The sequence below is a fragment of the Drosophila suzukii genome (genome assembly GCF_043229965.1).
Source record: "Drosophila suzukii chromosome 2 unlocalized genomic scaffold, CBGP_Dsuzu_IsoJpt1.0 scf_2c, whole genome shotgun sequence".
Lineage (NCBI taxonomy): Eukaryota > Metazoa > Arthropoda > Insecta > Diptera > Drosophilidae > Drosophila > Drosophila suzukii.
In genome coordinates, this window is record NW_027255896.1 from 32,475,681 (window position 1) to 32,491,284 (window position 15,604).

At 39.2% G+C, this 15,604-nt stretch overlaps 2 long non-coding RNA genes across 2 annotated transcripts; both read right to left on the reverse strand.

Annotated features, from left to right (window-relative positions):
• Window positions 1-5,118: 5,118 nt before the first annotated feature.
• On the reverse strand, window positions 5,119-5,595 carry LOC139354048 (uncharacterized). The gene is made up of 2 exons (XR_011605150.1): window positions 5,357-5,595; window positions 5,119-5,296 (listed from the first exon to the last, which is right to left on the reverse strand). It is a non-coding gene; the product is annotated as an uncharacterized lncRNA (long non-coding RNA).
• An 8,174-nt stretch (window positions 5,596-13,769) lies between these two features.
• On the reverse strand, window positions 13,770-15,248 carry LOC118878729 (uncharacterized). The gene is made up of 3 exons (XR_011605276.1): window positions 14,852-15,248; window positions 14,215-14,374; window positions 13,770-14,105 (listed from the first exon to the last, which is right to left on the reverse strand). It is a non-coding gene; the product is annotated as an uncharacterized lncRNA (long non-coding RNA).
• Window positions 15,249-15,604: the final 356 nt, after the last annotated feature.

Consider the following 15,604-nt stretch of genomic DNA (forward strand, 5'->3'; position numbering starts at 1 on the left):
ACAGACAGACAGACAGACAGACAGACAGACAGACAGACAGACAGACAGACAGACAGACAGACAGACAGACAGACAGACAGACAGACAGACAGACAGACAGACAGACAGACAGACAGACAGACAGACAGACAGACAGACAGACAGACAGACAGACAGACAGACAGACAGACAGACAGACAGACAGACAGACAGACAGACAGACAGACAGACAGACAGACAGACAGACAGACAGACAGACAGACAGACAGACAGACAGACAGACAGACAGACAGACAGACAGACAGACAGACAGACAGACAGACAGACAGACAGACAGACAGACAGACAGACAGACAGACAGACAGACAGACAGACAGACAGACAGACAGACAGACAGACAGACAGACAGACAGACAGACAGACAGACAGACAGACAGACAGACAGACAGACAGACAGACAGACAGACAGACAGACAGACAGACAGACAGACAGACAGACAGACAGACAGACAGACAGACAGACAGACAGACAGACAGACAGACAGACAGACAGACAGACAGACAGACAGACAGACAGACAGACAGACAGACAGACAGACAGACAGACAGACAGACAGACAGACAGACAGACAGACAGACAGACAGACAGACAGACAGACAGACAGACAGACAGACAGACAGACAGACAGACAGACAGACAGACAGACAGACAGACAGACAGACAGACAGACAGACAGACAGACAGACAGACAGACAGACAGACAGACAGACAGACAGACAGACAGACAGACAGACAGACAGACAGACAGACAGACAGACAGACAGACAGACAGACAGACAGACAGACAGACAGACAGACAGACAGACAGACAGACAGACAGACAGACAGACAGACAGACAGACAGACAGACAGACAGACAGACAGACAGACAGACAGACAGACAGACAGACAGACAGACAGACAGACAGACAGACAGACAGACAGACAGACAGACAGACAGACAGACAGACAGACAGACAGACAGACAGACAGACAGACAGACAGACAGACAGACAGACAGACAGACAGACAGACAGACAGACAGACAGACAGACAGACAGACAGACAGACAGACAGACAGACAGACAGACAGACAGACAGACAGACAGACAGACAGACAGACAGACAGACAGACAGACAGACAGACAGACAGACAGACAGACAGACAGACAGACAGACAGACAGACAGACAGACAGACAGACAGACAGACAGACAGACAGACAGACAGACAGACAGACAGACAGACAGACAGACAGACAGACAGACAGACAGACAGACAGACAGACAGACAGACAGACAGACAGACAGACAGACAGACAGACAGACAGACAGACAGACAGACAGACAGACAGACAGACAGACAGACAGACAGACAGACAGACAGACAGACAGACAGACAGACAGACAGACAGACAGACAGACAGACAGACAGACAGACAGACAGACAGACAGACAGACAGACAGACAGACAGACAGACAGACAGACAGACAGACAGACAGACAGACAGACAGACAGACAGACAGACAGACAGACAGACAGACAGACAGACAGACAGACAGACAGACAGACAGACAGACAGACAGACAGACAGACAGACAGACAGACAGACAGACAGACAGACAGACAGACAGACAGACAGACAGACAGACAGACAGACAGACAGACAGACAGACAGACAGACAGACAGACAGACAGACAGACAGACAGACAGACAGACAGACAGACAGACAGACAGACAGACAGACAGACAGACAGACAGACAGACAGACAGACAGACAGACAGACAGACAGACAGACAGACAGACAGACAGACAGACAGACAGACAGACAGACAGACAGACAGACAGACAGACAGACAGACAGACAGACAGACAGACAGACAGACAGACAGACAGACAGACAGACAGACAGACAGACAGACAGACAGACAGACAGACAGACAGACAGACAGACAGACAGACAGACAGACAGACAGACAGACAGACAGACAGACAGACAGACAGACAGACAGACAGACAGACAGACAGACAGACAGACAGACAGACAGACAGACAGACAGACAGACAGACAGACAGACAGACAGACAGACAGACAGACAGACAGACAGACAGACAGACAGACAGACAGACAGACAGACAGACAGACAGACAGACAGACAGACAGACAGACAGACAGACAGACAGACAGACAGACAGACAGACAGACAGACAGACAGACAGACAGACAGACAGACAGACAGACAGACAGACAGACAGACAGACAGACAGACAGACAGACAGACAGACAGACAGACAGACAGACAGACAGACAGACAGACAGACAGACAGACAGACAGACAGACAGACAGACAGACAGACAGACAGACAGACAGACAGACAGACAGACAGACAGACAGACAGACAGACAGACAGACAGACAGACAGACAGACAGACAGACAGACAGACAGACAGACAGACAGACAGACAGACAGACAGACAGACAGACAGACAGACAGACAGACAGACAGACAGACAGACAGACAGACAGACAGACAGACAGACAGACAGACAGACAGACAGACAGACAGACAGACAGACAGACAGACAGACAGACAGACAGACAGACAGACAGACAGACAGACAGACAGACAGACAGACAGACAGACAGACAGACAGACAGACAGACAGACAGACAGACAGACAGACAGACAGACAGACAGACAGACAGACAGACAGACAGACAGACAGACAGACAGACAGACAGACAGACAGACAGACAGACAGACAGACAGACAGACAGACAGACAGACAGACAGACAGACAGACAGACAGACAGACAGACAGACAGACAGACAGACAGACAGACAGACAGACAGACAGACAGACAGACAGACAGACAGACAGACAGACAGACAGACAGACAGACAGACAGACAGACAGACAGACAGACAGACAGACAGACAGACAGACAGACAGACAGACAGACAGACAGACAGACAGACAGACAGACAGACAGACAGACAGACAGACAGACAGACAGACAGACAGACAGACAGACAGACAGACAGACAGACAGACAGACAGACAGACAGACAGACAGACAGACAGACAGACAGACAGACAGACAGACAGACAGACAGACAGACAGACAGACAGACAGACAGACAGACAGACAGACAGACAGACAGACAGACAGACAGACAGACAGACAGACAGACAGACAGACAGACAGACAGACAGACAGACAGACAGACAGACAGACAGACAGACAGACAGACAGACAGACAGACAGACAGACAGACAGACAGACAGACAGACAGACAGACAGACAGACAGACAGACAGACAGACAGACAGACAGACAGACAGACAGACAGACAGACAGACAGACAGACAGACAGACAGACAGACAGACAGACAGACAGACAGACAGACAGACAGACAGACAGACAGACAGACAGACAGACAGACAGACAGACAGACAGACAGACAGACAGACAGACAGACAGACAGACAGACAGACAGACAGACAGACAGACAGACAGACAGACAGACAGACAGACAGACAGACAGACAGACAGACAGACAGACAGACAGACAGACAGACAGACAGACAGACAGACAGACAGACAGACAGACAGACAGACAGACAGACAGACAGACAGACAGACAGACAGACAGACAGACAGACAGACAGACAGACAGACAGACAGACAGACAGACAGACAGACAGACAGACAGACAGACAGACAGACAGACAGACAGACAGACAGACAGACAGACAGACAGACAGACAGACAGACAGACAGACAGACAGACAGACAGACAGACAGACAGACAGACAGACAGACAGACAGACAGACAGACAGACAGACAGACAGACAGACAGACAGACAGACAGACAGACAGACAGACAGACAGACAGACAGACAGACAGACAGACAGACAGACAGACAGACAGACAGACAGACAGACAGACAGACAGACAGACAGACAGACAGACAGACAGACAGACAGACAGACAGACAGACAGACAGACAGACAGACAGACAGACAGACAGACAGACAGACAGACAGACAGACAGACAGACAGACAGACAGACAGACAGACAGACAGACAGACAGACAGACAGACAGACAGACAGACAGACAGACAGACAGACAGACAGACAGACAGACAGACAGACAGACAGACAGACAGACAGACAGACAGACAGACAGACAGACAGACAGACAGACAGACAGACAGACAGACAGACAGACAGACAGACAGACAGACAGACAGACAGACAGACAGACAGACAGACAGACAGACAGACAGACAGACAGACAGACAGACAGACAGACAGACAGACAGACAGACAGACAGACAGACAGACAGACAGACAGACAGACAGACAGACAGACAGACAGACAGACAGACAGACAGACAGACAGACAGACAGACAGACAGACAGACAGACAGACAGACAGACAGACAGACAGACAGACAGACAGACAGACAGACAGACAGACAGACAGACAGACAGACAGACAGACAGACAGACAGACAGACAGACAGACAGACAGACAGACAGACAGACAGACAGACAGACAGACAGACAGACAGACAGACAGACAGACAGACAGACAGACAGACAGACAGACAGACAGACAGACAGACAGACAGACAGACAGACAGACAGACAGACAGACAGACAGACAGACAGACAGACAGACAGACAGACAGACAGACAGACAGACAGACAGACAGACAGACAGACAGACAGACAGACAGACAGACAGACAGACAGACAGACAGACAGACAGACAGACAGACAGACAGACAGACAGACAGACAGACAGACAGACAGACAGACAGACAGACAGACAGACAGACAGACAGACAGACAGACAGACAGACAGACAGACAGACAGACAGACAGACAGACAGACAGACAGACAGACAGACAGACAGACAGACAGACAGACAGACAGACAGACAGACAGACAGACATGGCTAGATTGACTCTACTAATGATCCTGATCAGGAAAATATATTTTTTATAGGGTCGGAAAAGCATCCTTCTGACTGTTAGTTACCTTTCGACGAATACAATATAGCCTTTTACTCTACGAATAACATGTATAAAAATAGTCAATAAGCTGAGATTTTATTATAAACTGTTTTTTTACTTTTTGTTTTTTATTTTCACGGACTTACACTGTCTCGTGCTGTCAATCCCATTAAAGACGCCATAATTGCTTCTGATCACGAAAAAGTTGATTACAAATTAGTTCAAGCAGTAGAATGACACCTAGGCACAAAAGAAGACCTCGTTGAGTTTTGTACCAAATGAATCAACAGATATCAGCACCTGCAGCTAGTGCGCCTACAGATAATGCGATAAAAGCGCCCTGTAGCATACCCAAGTTAAGGGGGCTGATATTTTCACTGTCGCGTCCTTGGGGACGACTGCTTTTCATATTCGCGCTGCTCTTATCATTTTTTGTAACCTCTTTATAGTGCTGAGGGTCCATCTTTGAAATCTTGCGGGCCTGTGTTGCGTACTCGGCGGTGGTCATCTTTTCCAGGATTCCTCCTTCAAACAAGTGCATTAGGCTAAAGGATTTAAGCAAAAGCAATTAATATCAATAAAAACTGATTTTCTGCTAAGCGACTAATTATTTTTAAAAACTTTTGTTAACCAAGAGTGACTATCTGTTAAATTGTTATTATATTCATAAAAGCATTTTATATCAGACTGTACATTTCATATTAGTGCGAGCAATTAATAAGCAATTTTGTGATACCCGATAGGTTAATAGAAGCCAAATACTAGACTATTATTTAAAAAATGACTTGGTCCAATGGCGGGTCGTTCAATGTTCAGATACCATTTTGCCACCATAAGTTTCGTTGTATTGTAGTTGTGGAATCTTGGTAAGACTTTCTCCTTCCCAACACAACGAGTCCGTAAGTCGTCAGTTCGCACAGCTCCACAAACTCAGCAATCGCTTCATCGCGTATATTCCCTCCCCTTTACACTTCCGTGAGCCAAATGAATTATCGTTGCGCAGTGCAATACGATCCCCTATTGTCAAGTTTGGAATTTTTTGACCCAGCTATGCTCCACCTTATTTAACCCGTCTGAAAAATACGTTTTCTTGGGGTCTGCAAAACAGGCCTCTGTGGTGACGACCTCCTCATTCGACGCCAATTTCTGTCCAGGGAGTGACTTTTTCAAGTTTTGAAACAAAAAAAAGTCACACGGGGCCAAACCTGGAGAATATGGTGGATGGGGTAGCAGTTCGTAGCCCAATTCGACAAATTTGGCCTTGGCGAGGGCGGAAGTGTAAGCCGGTGCGTTGTCATGATGGAAGAGCACTTTTTTTTCGCCAAATGGGCGAGTCGGCGAGTCGGACCAATAATTCGGCATAGTGCAGCCCTGTGACCGTTTTGCCCTTCTCCAGATAGTCGATGTAGATCACACCTTGTGAGTCCCAAAATCGGTGGCCATCACCTTTCCGGCCGATGGGACAGTCTTCGCCTTCCTCTGGTGTGTACCAGTGGATCCATGTTTCGTCGACGGTCACGAAACGACGCAGAAACTCCTTCGGATTGTGCTTAAACAGCGTCAAACACTGCTCTGAAGTGGTCCCACGGTTGCGTTTGTTGTCCGGAGTGAGCAAACGCGGCACCCATCGCGCCGACAGCTTTCTCATGCCCAACATTTCATGCAGGATATGACCCACGCGGCCTTTTGACATTTCTACTGTCTCAGCTATCTCGCGTATCTTCAATCGGCGGTCTGCCAATACGAGATCGTGGATTTTTGTCACGTTATCTTCCGTGGTAGCCGTTTTCGGGGCACCTAGACGTGGCTCATCAAAAACCGACGTGCGACCACGTTGAAACTCGTTAAACCAATTTTTGACGGTCGCCATCGAAGGAGAAGAGTTACCGTACCCAGCATCCAAGCGCTCTTTGATTTCGCTGCGCGATTTCCCTTCCAAAAACAAGAATCGAATCACAGACCGATATTGCTCTTTCTCCATTTTTCTAAAATCCGCGGACACGTCCGATTCCACACGCAGTGAAAAGAAAATTACGAGTCCGATTCGGCTGAAATTTCGACAGTAACCGTCTACGAGAATGTACTACACTATAGTAAACTTCTCTTGCGATAGTGACGTCATCGGGCGGTGAAGCTAAGTACTTATCGCACTGCTCTCGTGTATATTTACATTTTGTCGAGAGCTTTTGTCATTCTCTCTCTCAAACAGCGATAACATTGCATTATATTAAAAGCACCCACCATGAACAGTTTGCTGATAGTGCGTTAAGCCTTCAAATCAGTGTCAGAAAGTATATCTTCAAACTCCTTGCAAAATTCGTCTATTTCTTTTTTTAGTTCGTCAACCTCGCCATCAGCATCATCATTACCAACAATGTTAGATTTAGTCATTATTGACTGTTGCTTTTTTATAAAATGTGAATAAAAAGTATATGAATAATTAATTGTAATTTTACATATACATTTTATTCAAAAAAATTGTTATTTAAAAATCTTGCGAGTTTTTGACTTTTTCTGTCTAGGCGCAGCAGGTATGGTTATGGTAACCTACATGAGTGCTTTTATCAACGTTATCCTCCGATACTTGGGTGAGAATTTGGAAAGCGCTGTCTTCTTCTTCTTCTTCATGGCTGTTTCTGCAATTGCATTTACAATCAATTCAACGAACTACTGCGTCTTTCGGCGGAGGCTGGTCGTCATCCTCATCGGGGGTTTCGTAACCGTGGCTGTTGCTGAAACTGCATTTACAATCAATGCTTTTCTTGCTGTTGCTGGCGTTGATGTTGTTGATCCATTTTGTCCTCGTTCTCGTCCTCGTTCTCGTTTTCGTATTTATGGATTGAGTCGAATGAAATAAATTTTAAACTAACTTTGAATTTGACTGCCTAGCGCTATTTATTTGGAATTGCTATCTATGATTTTTTAGACTGGATGGTGTGGTCATTTTATTTTCTTACACTTTCGACAAAAGCAGTACGCCGCAGTTGAATGTTCAGCCTCAGTGATCACTTGAGGTGCTCTGCCATCCTGGCCGCAGTGAGGCAGGCAATCCGGGAACGAGGCATTGACCAGTGGATGATAGCGGGCGGATTCGCCGCCTATATGCTGGGTCGTACCAAGTGCTATGACGACGTGGACGTGTTCTATGCGGCGTTTAGCTTGCGCTCTGGCGGCCTGAATTCTGTCTGTTCGGACCCAGTCACATTGTCAAATACATAAGCTTTAGGGGTTGTTATCTGAAGAATTCTGAGTTTTTTTTGTGGTTGGATGGTTGTGCTAATTTTATTTTCCCACCCCGAATGTGCTATGCTGCAATTTGTTTCAAATAAAAGGAAAACCAAAAAAAAAAAATATATATATTAACGAACTTAGAATTTGGTTCTAAAGCTGTATTTATTTGGAGAGGTTGTTATCTGATGAATTGTGGTGGTTTTTTTTTTCGTGGTTGGATATGCATCTTAACCCCAGATGTGTGGTTTCGATTTGATTTAAATTAAGAACTAAGAACACACTAAATCGAATTTCAAACACCAATTTTATAGCGAAACTAAGCAATACAGATCGCATTCTCTTTGGTTAATTTATAAATTTCCTTTGTATACAAAGTAATACAAAATTTGCACAGGAAATTATTAAACTGAACAAGGAAAAATTAATCTAACTGAGAATGAACCATACTCTCTCTCTAATACACAACAGGAAGACTCCTATTATTCAGATAGATGATGTCGACCTTAAAAAAAAAAATATATATATTTTTATTTTTATATATTATTGGTATACTTACAAATTTTGATAGGAAGTCATAATTTGTAATGCGTCATGTTCATTAATCAAATTATGTTGAATGTACTTAGAATGTTGTTGTATTTTTTTTCACAATCTACTTGATCATATTTCAAATTCAAATTTTTAATATTTTTTAATCGCATATGTATATTTTGAAGTTTTTTCTTATCCTCAGGCGACAGAATGTGTAGATGTTTTTGAATGAAATCAATAATTTTTTTTTGTAAACGTCATATTTTTGCGTTGTTGTTGTTGTTATTGTTCTCGTATTTATAGAATATTCATATGCAAAACCTGTTCGTAATCATGAATGTTATACGTTCCGATGTATCTCTGACTGAAAGTTTTGGGACGTGGGGTTGGGTTCATCCTAATTGTTAAAGTCCCGTTCAAACAAATAACTTTTCTCTAACAGGTCTCGCTGATTGACATTGCTTGCAGCCTTATAGGGATGACAATAAATATTTTGAAATCACTATCATAATAACATCGCATATTGACAACACTTCTCGAGTATTGTAACTTGAAGTATCTACAAACCGCAGTGGGCGCTCCAATTATTCCACCAATATCCTGTAATTTTTTATTTAAGTCTCGGCAAAAATTTTCAATTGCAAAATCGACCGTGGGAAAAGAATGTGGTACTCGCTGGTATACTACATCTCGTTTAAAACTATTGGCAGTTAATTTTGGTGTTGTTGTTGTTGAATCACTTTCACAAATGCGGAATTTAATTCAAAATATTAAATTTACTTTGAAAGTCAATGTTTCGTTTACAACGAGATCAAATCTAGAGTATTTAATTTCCGTTTGATAGGGAATTTTGATATCATATTCACTTTTTACTTGCGCTATTCCGAACCCATGTACAAACAATAGTAAAATCACAATTTTTTTCATTTTATTATTTTATTAATTTATTGTGTGATTATATACTTTCCCCTGGGGCGATTGCTTAACAACTAGTTTTACAAAATTGTGCTTAAGTATATGCATGAATAAAGTATGTATATATAAATATATGTATTGTAAGAAAATTCTTTGTTAATATCTTAAACAACAATTAATATTTAAAATTAGATTATAAGATAAACATATAAACAAGATATATTAAGTATTTATTGTAAAACTATGTACAGTATATAAAAAACTAAATTGAAGTATGCGATCTGGCAACGCAGAACGTTAAAAACGTATGGCAGCCTTGAAACGCGGATGAAAAAAAAACTTTTCCCTCGGAACTGTGCCAAGAACACACGCATGTGAAGAACCACGAAATAAAATCATTTAAAACAACAAATAAACTGTCTAAATTACTATTACAATATTCAGAAGTGGCTTAGAACTTAAAAAAGCAAAATGCCTACCAAATAAAATAAAAACATATACCTGATAATAAATAACTTTGATTTTGAACAAAATGGATGGAAGTGATTATGAAAAGTATACAATTGACGGCTTTAAGCGTATTTTAAAGACATATAATCAACCTTAACCCAGAATTAATTCAACGTTTACGAAAAGTTCAACAAGTAATTGCCGATACGACATACGAAAGCGAGAACGAAGAATTAGAGGTTAAAAACAATAATAAATATTGCAGAAATGTTGAAAGTAACAGGACAAAAAAAATCCAAGATACAATTTAAGAAAACTGAAAATTTAGATACAGTTGTAATCGAGTCAATTAAATGTCAGGATGGACGAACGGTAGGATAATTGTTTGTTAATATCTTAAACAACAACCAATATTTAAAATAAGATTATAAGATAAACATATAAACAAGATAGATTAGGTATTTAAAAAGCAAATTATATCTGTGCAAAATATTTATCAACTTTCCAATCGTTTAAAAGGAAAAGCTGCCAAATGGCTAACGAGCTGCTCGGAGTCGATGACAATGCCAGTAAATGAATTGCTTTATGAAATGGAAAACATTTTTGATAATCGTGAGCCTCAACTTGCAACTCATTTCAAGAATATTTTATATGAAAAACTAATATTATCAAATAAAATAAATATAAGTCAAGAAGAACTACTGGAGCACTTGATTGACGGAATACCGGATTATGCGCTACGCAACCAGTCAAAAATGCAACGATTTTCAAATACAGCTGAGTTATTGGACGCTTTTAAGAAAATTCAGTTGAAGCAGAATTTTACAACAACAACAACAAAGTTACGCTCCAGGCAGATACCAATAAATCTGCAATTGTAATTAAGTGCTATATTTGCAATTCATAAGGAAAGCAAGAGGGAAACTGGATCCTTTAATCAACTGTCCGAAACGCAAGAATATCAACCCACTGGAGAGCACAAACAATTCAAATTCATTTGTAAGAAAAATAGAGTAGTTATTTACTAAACACATTAACAATCTTTTCCTCTCATTAGAAACCCTAATCGACATGCGAAGTCCCATTTCTTTTATACGTGAAGAACATGTACCAACCGAATTTATCGAGAGTTATAATTTTCTTAAAAACAACTATGGGATAAATAAAAGTAAACTGATTATCATTGGAATAGTTAAATGTAAAATCATACTTGAAAACCAAGAACTTAATAAAGATTTTGTTCTTGTACCTAATGAAACAATGGAATATCCTGCAATATTGTGAACAGATTTTTTAGAAAAGGAAAGATTTGTGTTAATAAAAGAAAGTAAATTAAGATTAGAAAACAAAGTAAGTAAAGACGAAAGTAAACAAAATATGGAAGAATTAATTAGGCTTCTATACGACAAGGAAGAAATATTACCCAACAACAAATATGTAAGTGAGTACAACGAGTTGTACTTGAACTATAATGAAGAACATATGTCCGAAAAAGAAAGTGAATGTCGAAACCTAATGGCAATTGAATTAGATAAAGAGGAAAATACATTAATTATTAACAACACTAACATACATTTAAAATATTATTTTAAGTTACAACAATTCTTTAAGCAATATTATTTAAATACTGAAATCCCTAAGAAGCCGGAAACTAAATGCCATTTAAAATTTATTCTTAATAACGAAAAGCCTTTCCACTATAAGACCCGCTGATTATAGTACGCAGAAAAAGAAAAAGTCCAAGAAATATAAGATGAGATAATAAAGAATGAAATAATTAGGTCAAGTCAGTCAGAGTTTGCTTCTCCAATTGTATTGGTTAGAAAAAAGACAGGTAATATTAGACTATGTGTTGACAATATACTACCCTTCACCGTTGATCGAGGATCTGATAGATACTCTTGCAAACAAAGCAATATTTACACTGCTATATCTAAAAAGTGCTTTTCATCAAATAGAAGTTCACGAGGATTTTGTAAAGTATTACGTCGTTCGTAACGCCCATGGGTCAACTCAAATATATTAAAATGCCATTCGGTCTGAGAAACGCACCAGCCAAATTTCAAAGATGCCTAAATAGGGTGTTTGATGATATGATTAGAGCTGGAAAGGTTGCCATTTACTTAGATGATTAGATAAGATTAAGTGTTTATTGTAAAACTATGTACATTATATAAAATACTATCTTTAAGTATGCGATCTGGCAACGCAGAACGTAAAAAATGTGTGGCAATCGCGGATGAAACAAAACACTTTTTCGTCGGAACTGTGCCAAGAACACAAGCATGTGAAGAACCACGAAATAAAGTCTTTTAAACAAACAAATAAACTGTCTTAATTACTTTTACAGTATAGATATAAAGACTATAATTTTTATGGTACTCTCTTTGGCACCGGCTCTGTAATGATTATCGGTTATTGTCTGCGTCTGTTGTTGTCATCGACTTCTCGCACTCTCTCTCCCTCTCCCAAGTGATTGTCATCTGATCAGTTTGGACATAGTTGTTGATGTCTTCGTTAAGAATAACTTGTTGCAGGGTGTCGGGGCTTTTTTCGACAACTGTTCTCATCGTTTTCCAATACACGTTCAATTATTGTTGTCTCAAAATATTGGGTGCATTTTATATTTAAAGTTTCCTTCTCATAATTGCTTTTGTACAAACAATGAACTGATATAGCCGACTATGTTGTAGATTAAAGTGCCTATAGACTGTTGCTGTTGCATTCAGTATTCCTCCAATATTTTTCTCTTTTTCTTTTACGTTTCTTTGAAACAATTCGATTGCCTCATCTGGCGAAAATTTAATATCAGCCTCATCGTCCTTGTAATCAACGTCCTCATCGTTAGCTGATTTTGTTGTTGATGTTGCTGCTGATGGTGTTAAATTTGTTGTTGCTGCTGTTGTTGGTGATTTAGTTGTCAACTCAATCAACTCGTCGGTTTTTGTTGTTGTTGACTCATAAACTCGAATGAGAGGTTTACTTTTAACACCTCATTGTTCGATAATGTAAAATTAAATTCCACACTTTTTTGTATTTGTTTTGATGATATTCAAAACAGAAGCAAAATCAGGATCAGGAATAGGATTACAGTTCCCTGAATTAAAACCGAACATTAAAATAATTGCAACGGTTATTATTCGCAAAATTTTTATATTCTTTATTCCGTTGATTGTAGTTTCTACCTTGCAGTTCGACTTGCTACTAATGGTTGCACTCTCGCAGAGAAATAAATAGAAAAAGTATTAATATATGGGCCGTTCTTTTTTAAACCGAACGGATTTGGCAAAAAAAAAAAATTTCACATTTTTGATTTGTCTGAAATTTTTTTTACGTATACTTTTCGGAAAATGGTAGAAAAAACATCGTAAATGTTACTGTAATAATTCTCATATTTAAAACAGACTGGGATGAACTTTAATATAAATACAAATTTTATTTAAATTAAGTATAATCCCCGTTAAAAGAACTGTACTTTATTTTTGATTTAAATATAGTATTTAAGCCATACTATTATGGTGCATATTCAATTTAAACCGATCCGTAGTTTAAAACAAGCGTGATTTATATTTAAAAAAGCCACAAATAAGTATGCAATGTGTTTTTATTGAAAATAAACTTAAACATATCATCCAAACAACTGTTTTGCTTACATCCTTTTTTTTACCATGCTAACACGTTATCATTACTTTTGTTTTTAATACATATTTACTTAACGAACCTTTTAGAATTAATATGATACATATGCTTAGGGCAGCAAGTAAAGTCTTTAATGTTGTTTATAATCACACATTTTTGTGATTTGCCACATTCGTACGCCTGCAAGTGCGTACAAAAGTTTCCTGCGAGTCCTAGTAGTGATAATATCTTTCGCTTGTTGGTTCCTTTGTGAGCAATAAAGTGTAAATGTAGTCCTTGCAATCTGTGAAAAAGAATATGTTATTAGATTTTTGGTAATGGCATAATTTAGAAAAAGTCAAGCTTATCATAAGAAGATAAAATTTAAATATGTAAAAAAAATTATACAATACCAAGTGATACAGTTTTCTGAACTGTCTTTAATAGTTTAAGTTGCTCTTTGTTTTGTATTTGCTCTTCGTAAAAGCAAAAAACCTTTTCCTTAAATGTGTCCCATTTACTAGATAAAATTGCTTCTTTCTCAAGGTACAATATGTTGAAAAAAATTTGTATCTATAAAGAAAAAGTTAAGTAGTTTTATAATAAGTTTCGAGTAGGTTTTTTTATATAAAGGGATTTAAATAAGACCAAAATATAGTTTAAATTTATTTCGTTTTTATTTTTTTTTAAATTCAAAATTAGTTAGATTTAGAGAAAAATCACGTGAAAGAACTAAAAAATATTATAAAGAAATAGGTGAAACGACTGCGACGCCACTGCGGTTTTCACTTAATTTCCTTTATATTCTTCATTTCTTCCGCATATTTTTTATCCATTTCATGTTTATTACCCAATCGTATATATTTTATTGTTTTTAGTTGTAATTTTCTTTTGAGCTTTGCTTATTTCGTTAAATGTATTATCTAAATTTTTACGAAATAATAACGAGCACAACAAAGAAGACACACAAAAAGGAAAAATGCGACAAAAAGAACGTGGACATGCACATGCCTTAATATTAAGTAATTATTGTATTTTTATTTGACTCACCTTTTTTCTGTACTTTTCACTTTTTTATTACACTTAAATGAACACTTGTCCATCGAGCTCTATTAATCACTTTTACATCCGATCAGGAGAACCGCTTGCTTCGAAGTGATCGCGGGATTCGCTACAAAGCGGAGAGTCAAAATATTTCGTATATACATACATGCATATGTATGTGTGCAAAAAGGACGGACAAAATCTGTCGCGTGCCGTTACTTTACAATAGAGGTCAAAGTAATGGGGAAGAAAATAAGAAAATATGTACATATAAGCCCTTAAATTTAATAACTTGTATGTGTCAATTTAGTAATATTTATTTTATTTTATTACATTAATATGTTATAAGAACATATCTTATTGTCAAAACATCGGTACACAAGAAATATTTATGTTCTTATGCACATACATATTTTCTTGACCACCAATGTACAAATGCGAATGGATGAAGAAGACGCCCTTCCGTTTGCCGTTTTGCTTGTTCATACTTATCTCTAATTATTCTGAATGTATGTAAGTATGCAGTTGGTTTTAGTTTTTGGTTACGACCCAGCGTTTACATTGCAAATTAAGTTTCTCACTAGTGAATTGATTAAAAAAAATTATTTTTATTTTTAACAACCACGTATTCACTATTACAATTTTTCAATAGGTCGAACATATTTTATGCACTGCTCTTGTACTTTTTCTCGAGTTGTTCTACTGCTCGATTCGGATCTCAAAATCGGACTGCCTGCTCTCTAGTTCAATGATCAATAA